This window comes from Anthonomus grandis, chromosome 16 (assembly GCF_022605725.1).
Source record: "Anthonomus grandis grandis chromosome 16, icAntGran1.3, whole genome shotgun sequence".
Taxonomy (NCBI): domain Eukaryota; kingdom Metazoa; phylum Arthropoda; class Insecta; order Coleoptera; family Curculionidae; genus Anthonomus; species Anthonomus grandis.
Genome location: NC_065561.1, coordinates 8574264 through 8586904, shown reverse-complemented (window position 1 = coordinate 8586904; position 12641 = coordinate 8574264). Strand labels below are relative to the sequence as shown.

The following is a 12641-nucleotide window of genomic DNA, read 5'->3' as shown; positions in this document are numbered from 1 at the left end:
TACACCAAGATGCAGAGGTTCTAAATCTTGAAAGTGTAATATATTATTTTTAGGATATAATTGACATATAAAACTTGGTCCTAACAAGTTACTAGAAAAAAATTTAAGAAAATTTTAATATATATTAATTTATAAAAATTTTAAATAATCATCGATTTTTCTTATTTTTTCATTTTAATTTCAAGTAAGGTTAAGCCTAACTACTCTTCCTTATTTATTTAGTTCCACCTTTTTTTAAACTAACTTCCTATAATATAATATTTAAGAAATACAAAATTTGTACTTACCAGGTTTTTATACAACAAAAACTTTCACTTAATTGATTTTTCACATTTAGGTTTCTTGAAGACGCTTGGGCTGCGACTCGATAATGAGAACTTGAATATTGTCTTATATCGTTTCTTGGCTTATTAAATTAGGGAAATCCTTTAAGTACATTGTCAGCTTAAGATTAGGAACATTTTCTTTCAAACTTACATTGTCAAGTTGCGCAACTGAGAAATTGGTTTAGGATTACAGGTGTTACCTTGAAAATAATAATATAAAAAGATTTTCTAGATATTTCAAAATAAATATAATTTTTTTTTATGATCTTATTATAGTTAACGGAAAAATATACTTGATTAGTATAAAGAACTGTAACATTTATATGGTTTTTTTCCAAAGGGATATTTTCAACTCACAAAGTTCAGCATAACTGTTTGATGATTATATCTTGAAAATAACTAAATTTCAACTTGAGCTTGAAAGATAATAATAATAATAATAATAATAATAATAATAATAATAATAATAATAATAATAATAATAATAATAATAATAATAATAATAATAATAATAATAATAATAATAATAATAAAAGGGGTAGTGAAGCAACTCTTATAGCCTCTCCTACCCAATTCCTAATGGCACCTCCAAGCTGGTGGGCCCTGGAAACTTTCCCGGAGCCTGAGCCCGGGTAACCCAACCCGGTGGATGGCAAAGGGGAGGCTGACGCGATAGAGAGAACACCGTGTTTTAGGCTAACCCCCCGCTACACGTGAATTATGGTTCCAAGAACACAGAACACAGCCTCGGACGAGCGCCATAACGGTCGAGGAAGGCGCGGGAACCCTACGCTTGACCAACCCATTGACGACCCCGCTACGAACAATGACCTACCTGCACTTGTGAGCACCCAAGAACATGTCGCTCAACCTGCTAACCGTATTTTGATGACAAATCAGCCACTAACCACCAAAGCAGGAAAACCCCGGCAGCTTATGCAGTGGACTGACCAACTGAACACAGATCTCATGCGCTGCTACTACAAAGTCACCGAAGGAGAAACGATTTCTGTAGGAATAAGACCGTTACTACAACGTGCTTTTGCCGAAATACACCCAGATCTCGCACACTTATCTGAGCAAAGGCTAATCGATCAAAAGCGAGTAATAATCAATAATGGGCGCCTATCAAGGGAGCTGCTGGAAGCACTTAAGAACGAGGCCTCCCATCCTATTGAGCCTCGAGAAGATCATAATGTTCAAGCAGCAATACCAGCAGGAGCCGCGCAACCAGATCCAGATACTCAACCATCACCGGATCGAATAGTACAAAAGTGATAATACTCAGTTGGAGTTATTTCATTGAGGTTTTGATAGAATTTTCAGGTATGGACCACACAAAGCGACCAGTTATTCCTAAGCAAAAATGCAGCAGGCAACTTGCTATCGTGGTAAACTTATTAGATACGGCAACCCTTCCACAATATCTGGAAGAACATAACACCTTTAATGAGCTGCATACTGCTCTGTATGCAGCAGCTGTAACCGCTATCAGAATGAATAAATCGGACATCCGAAACCACTCGGATACAAACTACACAACAGAACATGTCCGACCTTGAAAAGGCGATTAAACAACAAAATAACAAAACTTAGAAAAGATATTGGCCAACTCACCGCCTACATTCAAGGACAAAGAAACAGTAAGTTAACCAAGCAAGTCGAGAGTGTTATGCGACAAAACAAAACCCATGCCACATATAACCCTCCCAATCATAATATAGCAGAAGTGTTAGACACTCTCAAATAAAAACTAAGCGTTGCTGTACAACGACTTCGAAGATATAAGGAATCTAACCTTAGGAAAACATCCAATAGGCTGTTTCAGAACAACGAGAAACAGTTTTATCGGAGGCTTGGAAATGTCACCAATAACGACAGCGGTAAACCACCATCTAAACGACAAGTCAGGCAGTTTTAGGAGTCAATCTGGTTCGTACCTACAACTCATAATGTCGAAGCACCCTGGATACAAAAAGAGATTGATAGAATGGAAGAACTAAGACCAATGGACGAGCCGATAATATATCCTGAGCTGTTGAGGCAGATAGTGGAGAATTCCTTCAACTGGAAAGCAACTGGTAACGACCGAATTCATAATTTTTGGTACAAACGGTTTAAATGCACTGATACACATTTAGCTCGTCATTTCAACAGATTTTTGCAGGAACCAACCACAATACCAACTTACATTGCGCAAGGACTAACATATTTGCTGCCAAAAGATAACGGTACCCAAAATCCTGCAAAATATAGGCCTATCACCTGTCTACCTACAATCTATAAACTGCTTATAGCATGCATTACAAAAATAATTCATAAGCACTGTGAAGACCACGGAATTATCGCTCTAGAACAAAAGGGCTGCATTAAGAGGTCTCAAGGATGTAAAGAACAGTTACTTATAGACACTGTAATTATGGAACAAGCAATACAGAAGCAGAGAAACTTATACACCGCCTTTATAGATTACCGTAAGGCTTTCGATACCGTTCCACACACTTGGCTGCTTAAGGTCCTTGAGATTTATAAAGTCCGCTTATCAATTTATTAAAACATATGATGGGTTTCTGGACCACACAGTTGAGTCTCCTCTGGTTTTGTCTGACTCTGAATCCCCTCTTCCATATGCTTAATCAAAGTCAACATGGATTTACCGTTAAAGATAACAGGGAAAACCTATATAATATTACACATCTAATGTACATGGATGATATCAAAGTCTATGCTGGGACATCAACGCATGTCAACTCATTGCTGCGAACAATTAAAATATTTTCCCACGACATTAAAATGAGCTTTGCTACCGATAAATGCAAAACTCAAACAGTTATCAAAGGTAAACACAACACCAACAACTTAGAATTACAAGATGGTAGTCTCATTCGGGCTATGGAAGAAGGGAAAACTTATAAGTACTTGGGCGTACATCAGTCAGCCCATACAGAGCACAAGAAAATGAAGCAGAACCTCCAAAAGGAATATATCAATCATCTTAAGCAAATTTTAAAAACTAAACTGAATGGTAAGAACATGATTAAAGCGGTTAATACCTATCCCTGTCTTAACGTATTCTTTTGGAGTCATTAGATATAGAGGAGATTGAGAGGAAGACCAGAACAACCGACCGAACAACAAATCACGACGTTTCGAGCGCACCACCCTCAGTCAGCCATCGAAAGACTTACTCTTCCCAGATCCAAGGGTGGCAGAGGACTAACTGATATTTCTTTTCTCTTCAAAGAACAAGTAGCAGATCTTCAGAAATACTTCCTCACTATGAGGGAAACCTCTTCTCTTCATAGAGCAGTAGTGCTAGCGGATAACGGATACACACCCTTGAATCTCCGTGCAGGTATAGCAGAACACATTACTGTAACAAGATCAGAGCACACAGCCATTAAAGTTAACACATGGAAGCAGAAGGCAACACACGGGAAGCATCCTCACGACTTAATGCCGAACATGTCGATTATGAACGTCGAACTACTGGTTGACTCGTGGAGATCTATTTCCTAAAACTGAAGGCTTTATGATGGCTATACAAGACCAAGTGATTGCTACAAGAAATTACCTTAAGTACATTACTAAAGATGAGAAAGTAATCGACGATCGATGTAGAAAATGCCTGCGCGTACCGGAGACAATTCAACATATAATATCAGGATGCACATCTCTATCAGCTGCCGAATATCTGCACCGACATAACTGTGCGGCAAAAATTAGAACTAGCAAAACTTTATCATCTAATTGGCGAAACTTGCCCCTATTACCAGAACAAACCAGAAACTGTACTTGAAAATGACTACTTTCGCCTCTACTGGGACAGAACTGTTTTGACCGATAGGGCGCTGACTTCAAACAGACCAGATATAATCTTAATAAACAAAGCCCAAAAGAAAACCTTTCTAATTGACATATCAGTGCCAAACACCAATAATGTCCTAGAAACGACACACACTAAACTTGCTAAATACGCAGATCTCATTCACGAGATAAAACAACAATGGAGACAAGATAATGAAAATAATACTCCCTCTAGTTATTTCATCCACTGGAATTGTCCCTTTAACACTGTCCAAAAACCTTAACGCATTGGGTCTTTCCTCCTGGACGATTGTCACTATACAGACATCTGTTATACTGAACATTATTCGATTTATAGTAACATTATTCGAAAGTTCCTAAATCTACCATAGCAAAATTCATCTTGCCTTCAGGCCGATGAAATTGACAACACCGCTATCAGCGAGCTAAAACAGAATAATAATAATGATAATAATAATAATATTAATAATAATAATAATAATAATAATAATAATAATAATAATAATAATAATAATAATAATAATAATAATAATAATAATAATAATAATAATAATAATAATAATAATAATAATAATAATAATAATAATAATAATAATAAACATGCAATCTCTTTACCTTTTAGTATATAGCGCAGCAACTGCCGTTGCTAAAACCATGAAGATTAAGATAAGGACCCACAATGACTCTGCAAGAACCGAGCTCCCGATACCGCCATGGGAGACCAGACTTCAACGAAAAATTCAGAGGAATCGAAAAGATATCGGACAACTAACAGAATATCTGAGGGGTACACGAACAAACAGACTAAAACAGAAAGTTGATGAAATTTTGCAGAGAAATAACATCCACACTCGGCATGAACCAGAAAATAATACAGCTCAACAATGCCTGGATACTCTAAAACAGAAACTTTCCTTATTTTCAGGGCGCCTACGAAGATACAAGACCAGTAATAACCGAAAACGTGACAATCTTCGTTTTGAAAAGGCCGAAAAACAATTTTATAGAGAGCTAAATTCAAAATCAGATCACCTAGATAAGCAATACCCCACGAAAGAACAAATTCAAGATTTTTGGGCCAAACAACTTGCAACTCAAACAACATGCAATATCAACGCAAGCTGGGTTACTGAAGAGAAACAAAACAGTAATAAATATAGCCAGATGGAACATCGACCATTCACTATCGAGGAAGTCAACCAGATTATCCAAAAACGGCATAATTGGAAATCACCTGGCCCAGATGGAGTTCATAACTTTTGGCTAAAGAAACTACGGAGTATGCATCCTAAACTCTCAGAATTAATTAACCACGTTATTCTTAACCCACAGGAAATGCCAGCGTTCCTAACGCAAGGAGTAACCTATCTACTGCCTAAAGACCAGAACAACATACAAGATCCGTCTAAGTACCGACCGGTAACGTGCCTACCTACTTTGTATAAAATTATCACTTCATGTTTAACACAGCGCATTTATCAACACTGTGAGGGAAACAACATCATAGCCGCACAACAAAAAGGATGCGCTAAAGGATCTATGGGCTGTAAAGAACAACTTATTATCGACTCTGTCATCAACAACCAGGCATATCATAACAAGAAAAATATTTTTACTGCCTACGTCGACTATAAGAAAGCCTTCGACTCAGTACCACACGAATGGCTTATAAACATTTTAAAAGTGTATAAAGTTGATGATAATACTTTGTCTTTTCTAGAGAGCGCTATGACAAGTTGGAGAACAACGATCCAGCTCGAAGTACAGGGTAAAAGCGCAGTAAGTACAAAAAACATTCCAATTCGAACAGGAATCTTCCAAGGGGACTCACTGAGCCCATTATGGTTCTGCCTTGCTATGAACCCTCTTTCGAACCGTCTTAACTCTACCAACTATGGGTTTAGCATCCGAGATAATAACACCGAGATTGCAAAGTTAAATCACTTACTGTATATGGATGATTTAAAAATAATGGCTGCAACTAGGAACCAGCTAAACCAAATGCTGTATATAGTAGAAGAGTTCTCCAACGACATCGGCATGCAATTTGGACTAGATAAATGCCGTACTCTCAATATAATCCGAGGAAAAATTCAGCCAGGAGAATATCAGATGCAGAATTTCCAGACCATCGAGGCCATGGGCGAACATGAAATTTACAAATACTTGGGGATAAAACAATCACAAACGATTGAACAACAAACAATGAAATGCGAACTGACTAACGAGTTTGTGAAAAGGGTAAGACAAGTTTTGAGAACCAATCTCAACAGCAAAAATATGGTTAAGGCACTTAACTCCTACGCATGTTCAGCTCTTAAATATTCTTTTGGGGTAATTAATTGGAGTAGGACAGACATAGAAAGGCTACAAAGAAAAGTGAGGACCCTACTTACTAAAACGCACAACCACCACCCTCGAAGTGCCACTGAAAGAACAATGCTTCCCCGCCACCTTGGAGGAAGAGGATTAATAGATCTGGGTAAACAACTTAAAAAACAAATCACTAATTTAAGATCCTATTTTTACAGGCAAGGAGAAAATTCCACGCTGCATCGCGCAATAAATCAAATAGACGATTCCACTCCTCTACAACTTAAGAGCGAGGAAGCGCGCAGCTACCATCATACGGACCAGGAAAAACTCCGCATCTGGATTGAGAAGCCCCTTCATGGGCGGCATCCTAATGAGATCAGCCAAAATCATGTCGACACTGCTTCGTCGAACTATTGGTTGATATCAGGCAAGATGTTTCCAGAAACCGAGGGCTTTCTACTCGCCATCTAAGATCAGGTTATACCAACAAGAAATTATCTCAAGCACATTGTCAGAGATCCGTCCGTACAAAACGACCAATGCCGGTATGGATGCCAAACATCAGAGACAATCCAACACATAACAGGAGGATGTCAGGCCTTTGCAGCGACAGAATACAAAGAACGGCACGACTCAGCTGGGAAAATTTTACATCAAGAGCTGGCAATGAAGTTGGAACTTATTACAACAGAGAAGGTTCCGTATTATAAATATACTCCAGAACCCGTAGTGGAAAATGACCGATATAAGTTATATTGGGACCGCAGTGTACTTACCGATCAACATGTAAGGCATAATAGACCAGATCTTATTTTAATAGATAAAATTTCCAGGAAAACAACTCTAATTGACGTAGCCATACCGAACAACAATAATCTGCAAGAGAAACACACTGAGAAAATCGCCAAATACAGAGATCTAGAAATTCAAATCGGAAGGCAATGGAGAATGAATAATGTTCAGACCATCCCAATTGTTATATCGACAACGGGTGTAATACCAAAGAGTCTACTGGAATACCTTAAACAACTAGGAACTGGCGAACATCTATATAAGCACATGCAAAAGGCAGTACTACTGGCAACTGCTCGCAGCACCCGAAAATTCCTTGGAGCTACATTTCAGGTCACTTAAGGGCACCGAAAAGGCCCCCCACAGACCACAGAGCTTAATCCTTTTGATATCGGAGGTATCTGGGATGAGTAAATGATCCCCTCCCTTAGAGGGAGTGCCTTAACTGGCTGTAAATAATAATAATAATAATAATAATAATATTAATCGCTGCCTGGGGATCGCCAGAGCATGTCTGGAGCAGACGCTGGACATGACAGCATGCGGACCGTCGGTGCCAGAGTGCTGAGGGGGCGGGCTCTTGCCATACAAGAAACTACAGCTCCACCACAACCCCCAGTTGCACAGAGTCATTAAGTACCAACCAGGACCCAACCTGCTGAAGGTGTTGCGCAGGAAATCCAGCTAACATTAGCGACATCTGCTATGAATGAATCTAGAATACGCATTTTCTTTAAGGTAACAAATCTCGGGCAACAAATGATTGACTACAGACAACAGCTACATGCCGAATTCTGCAGACAATATCCAAATATGAACGTGACTGAGCCAGAGAGTCGCTGACCAATACCGCATTATTCTTAGAAACAACTTGATCCCAGAAACGCGAATTAACTCTATTAAAAGGAAAATTACAGTAGAAATAAATGATCAACAGGCCTTAAATGAAGTAAGGGATAATTTTCAGGACAAGGGATAATTCAGGAAATCAGTAAGGGATAATTTGCCGACCAAGAGAGAACAGAAGCGGAAGAAAGCCTACACCCGCTAGACCAAGGACCATTACCAGAAGTGATAATAAATGAAAAAACCCAAAATGAAGACCAGAATAATGATAAAATGCATTCTAAATTTAGAACAGAGTTTAGAAGGGCACTGGCAGGATATGAAGACACAAACCCCTCAACAAGACCAGCTCTTCCTAGAGTTAATTCTTTCCGCAAATTGGCTATTCTACTTAATGCTGCCAACATAATTATACCTAATTATACTCTTACTGTAACGACACTTGAACAGCTTCATCTATTAATCTACTGTGCGGCTACCGCTGTTATTAAAACCCTGGGATTAAAAATAATAAATAACCAGCAAAGTGTTACCCGTAACGAACGACCGACATCGCCATGGGAAAGGAGACTAGAAAAAAAGATTGAAGATATTAGGAAAGACATTGGCCGGATAAAGGAATATATCGGAGGTACAAAAACCAGAAAAGTACAAAAAAGAGTAGAGGAAATAATGCGTCAGACCCAACAACATACACAGCAGGACCCAGAAAACTGTACTCCAGAACAATGTCTAGACACCCTTAAATAAAAGCTATCTATTTTTTCAGGTAGCTTAAGAAGGTATAAATCCAGTAATAAAAGGAAACAAGATAATTTACTTTTTGAACGCTCAGAGAAGCAATTCTATCGAAGGCTTAACGACACTTCTCCAACAAACAGCGCCACTAGCATTTACCCCACTAAAGAAAACATCGAGGTGTTCTGGGGCACTCAATTAACAATACCTAGTGAATGCAACCTCGATACTGAATGGCTGACTGAAGAACAAGCAAAGAGACAAGCATATAATCCAATGGCATTTTTACCATTTTCAGTTGACTAAGTGACTAACGTCATAAAAAAACTACATAACTGGAAAGCTCCAGGCCCAGATCACGTCCAAAATTACTGGATTAAGAAATTGTGGTCAACACATCAACAACTGACCGACCTTCTAAACGACGTGCTTATAAATCCTCAGAATTTGCCCAATTTTTTAACAAAAGGTACCACTTACCTCTTGTCCAAGGACTGCCAAAACACTCAAGATCCGGCTAAATATTGGCCAATAACATGCTTACCCATATTCTATAAGCTAATTACATCTATCATTACAGAACGTATTTACAGACATTGTGACCAAAATAGTATCAAAGCGACTCAGCAGACAGGATGTACCAAAGGTGTAAAGAATAGCTAATTATAGACTCCGTAATTTGCAATCAGGTATTTAACAACAAGAGAAACCTTTTCGCAGCATACATTGACTACCGAAAAGCTTTTGATGCAGTTCCACATAAATGGCTTATTAATGTACTTAAGTTGTACAAAATAGATAACCACATAATTTCCTTTTTAGAATTCGCTATGGCATCTTGGCGAACATCAATAAAACTTCAGGTGCCTAATTGCATTAGAACTAATATGATTCCTATTCATAGGGGTATATTCCAGAGAGATTCCTTAAGTCCACTTTGGTTCTGCCTTACCATGAACCCACTATCTAACCAACTCAATTCAACTAGGTACGGATTTGGCCTAAAAAAGGATAATAGAGAACTAATAAGAGTAAACCATCTACTTCATATAGATGACTTAAAAATTCTTGCAGCAACACGAAATCAACTAGATCAGATGCTTAAAATAGTGGAAAAATTCTCTGATGATATAAGAATGACCTTTGGACTGGATAAGTGCCGAACTGCAAACACTATTAAGGGTAAACTATAACCAGGTGACTTTCAAACAGAAAACAGCAGAAACTTATTTAAAGCTATTAATACATATGTAGTCAGTTCATTAACTTACCCTTTTGGTATTATGGGATGGGGTAAAACATACATCGAAAATTTGCAAAGAAAGGCTAGAACACTCCTAACGAAAGCTAATAAGCGTCATTCGCGGAGTACCGTAGAACGAACTACGCTTCCTCGACATATGAGAGGAAGAGGAATGACCGACGAAAGGCTGAGAAAGGCTGAAACATCACACATTCATCGTGCCGTATGTGAAGCAGACGACTCAACGCCACTACAGGAGCTTGAGCTGGCGATACACCAGCGCACCGAGCAAGAAAAAATGCAAGCTTAGATGGGAAAACTACTACATGGAAGGCATGTTTACGAGGTTCTTCAAGAGTATGTCGACATAGCAGCGTCGAACTATTGGTGACTTCGGGACAGCTTTTCCCCGAAACTGAAGGGTTTCTTGTGGCTATCCAAGATCAAGTAATACCAACAAGAAATTATTTAAAGTTTGTCGTAGGTGACCCGACGGTACAAAGTGACAGATGTAGGTATGGATGTGAGACAACGGAGTCTATTCAGCATGCCACCGGTGGATGTCAAACTTTTGCACCAACGGAATATAAAGAACGACATGATCTAGTTGCAAAGATACTGCATCAAGAGCTCGCAGAAGAAAAAAAACCTATCGGCAGCCAAGGTACCATATTATAACTATAAGCGGGAATTAGTTCTTGAAAATGAGAATTAAAATGGCGAACACAAATTGTATTGTGATCGCACTGTACTTACAGACCAACGAGTAAGTAACAATAGGCCTGACCTAATCCTAATCGATCAAATTTCTAGGAAGACAACCCTTATTGATGTAGCTATTCCCAATAATAACAACCTAAGAGCAAAACATAATGAAAATATTGTTAAGTACAGGGATCTAGAACACCAGATACGAAGACAATGGGAAATGAGAGAAGTGCGGACAGTTCCAATTATTGTGTCAACAACAGGAGTAATACCAAAGAGCCTGATCGAAAACATGAAACTGTTCAACCTTAAGAAAAGCATCTATAAGCTGATGTAGAAGTCGACGCTATTGTCCACATCTCGAATCATCAGAAAGTTTATTGGAAACGTAGTTAAAATCAACTAGTTTAAAAAACATATCATGTACTTTTAGTCTAAGTTTATTATTTGTAAATAAAGCTAAAAAACAGAGTCCGATAACATGGAAAGGACTCCACCAGAGCTTCATCGATAAGTGAACGATCTCCCCTTCCCCAGGGGGGAGTGCGATTTCCGTTTGGCATGAAATCTGATAATAATAATAATAATAATAATAATAATAATAATGTTGGTGAGTAAGGATACCATGTACCCGAGTGTAGAGAACAGTCATCTCGATCAAAACTGAAGCCTTAGCCTAAGGTGTACTTGACGTGCTGAAGAGCTGCATGGCATAGATTTAGATATATCTCTAACGACATTTTCCGGAAATTAGGCGATCTCCGCTTGTAATTAGTCTTGACATGATAACGCGAGGCCCTGCCATGTTTGACTTCTGCTTTCGTAGCTACTCGTAGGACTAAAATGAGACACGAAACTCTCCTGTGAATTACCTACAAGGTGTAATTAACCTCATACCCATGTCCTTGTTCGATAGTACGAAACTCTTCCTGATCTTGCATACATGACATCACAGAATCTCAGAGATCAAATATCGGTTCTCTACAGGCAAGGTGTACAGCACCAGTTCCCTCCACTTGTGGCAAATATCCTCTATCTGCATCCCCAGCATGAAAATTTTGGTTACAGGCTGTTAAGTAGAAACTATGACGCCAACATTAATTTTTTAAGTGATTTCTTAGAAAGTAAATAGATCTTATTATTTTCGAACAACTTTCAATCTTAGAATCCGCTTGATAACAAAGAGGACCGAGAGTGGCCACCAAGGTTGCCGGATATAACCCCATTAGATTTTTTCTTATGGTAGCCCCATAAGGATTTGAAATCCAAAGTTTATGTGAATAGACCAAATAATGTTAATGATTTGAAACATGAATTCGACAAGAAATTACATTAGTCTATCCACAAGTGATTGAAACTGTGCAATTGGAAGTTATTTACCGACTTCAAAAATGCATTAACGTAAATGGATAACAAATTAAACATCAGTTGAAATAAATATTGTATATTTTTTAATTTTTTAATGTCAGGTGTTTCATTAGTCTATTACGTCAAATTTGATAAATCGCTGACCTTAGGCATATGGTATGCTATACAAAAAGTATTCAGAATATATCGTAGAATTGTAAAATATCATGATATACAGGGTGTTCTATTAAAAAAAATATGTTGACGCCATAGTTTCTACTTGAGATACCCTGTTTAGAACATTTTTAATGCAAGAAACGCGGAAGTGACAATATTAATTGACGTGTCCGAAAAATAAAATAAGAAAAGAATATGTGAATTTTAAATGAATTTGTTTCTTTCATAGTAAATGCACTATACATAATGCTCAACTTGGTCAAAGGCTTTGCTAAAGTGTAAAAAGTAACTGGTTAACCTCTTTTAATTAGCACTCAAAC

At 38.1% G+C, this 12641-nt stretch overlaps 1 protein-coding gene across 1 annotated transcript in view; it reads right to left on the bottom strand.

Moving 5' to 3' along the window:
• LOC126745936 (rhodopsin) overlaps positions 1-404 on the bottom strand; it is a 40799-nt gene extending 40395 nt beyond the window's left edge. The window contains exon 1 of the mRNA XM_050454002.1: positions 288-404. The gene's annotated coding sequence lies outside the window, so the exon portion shown is untranslated. The remainder of the gene's footprint in view (positions 1-287) is intronic.
• Between the last annotated feature and the right edge of the window lie 12237 nt (positions 405-12641).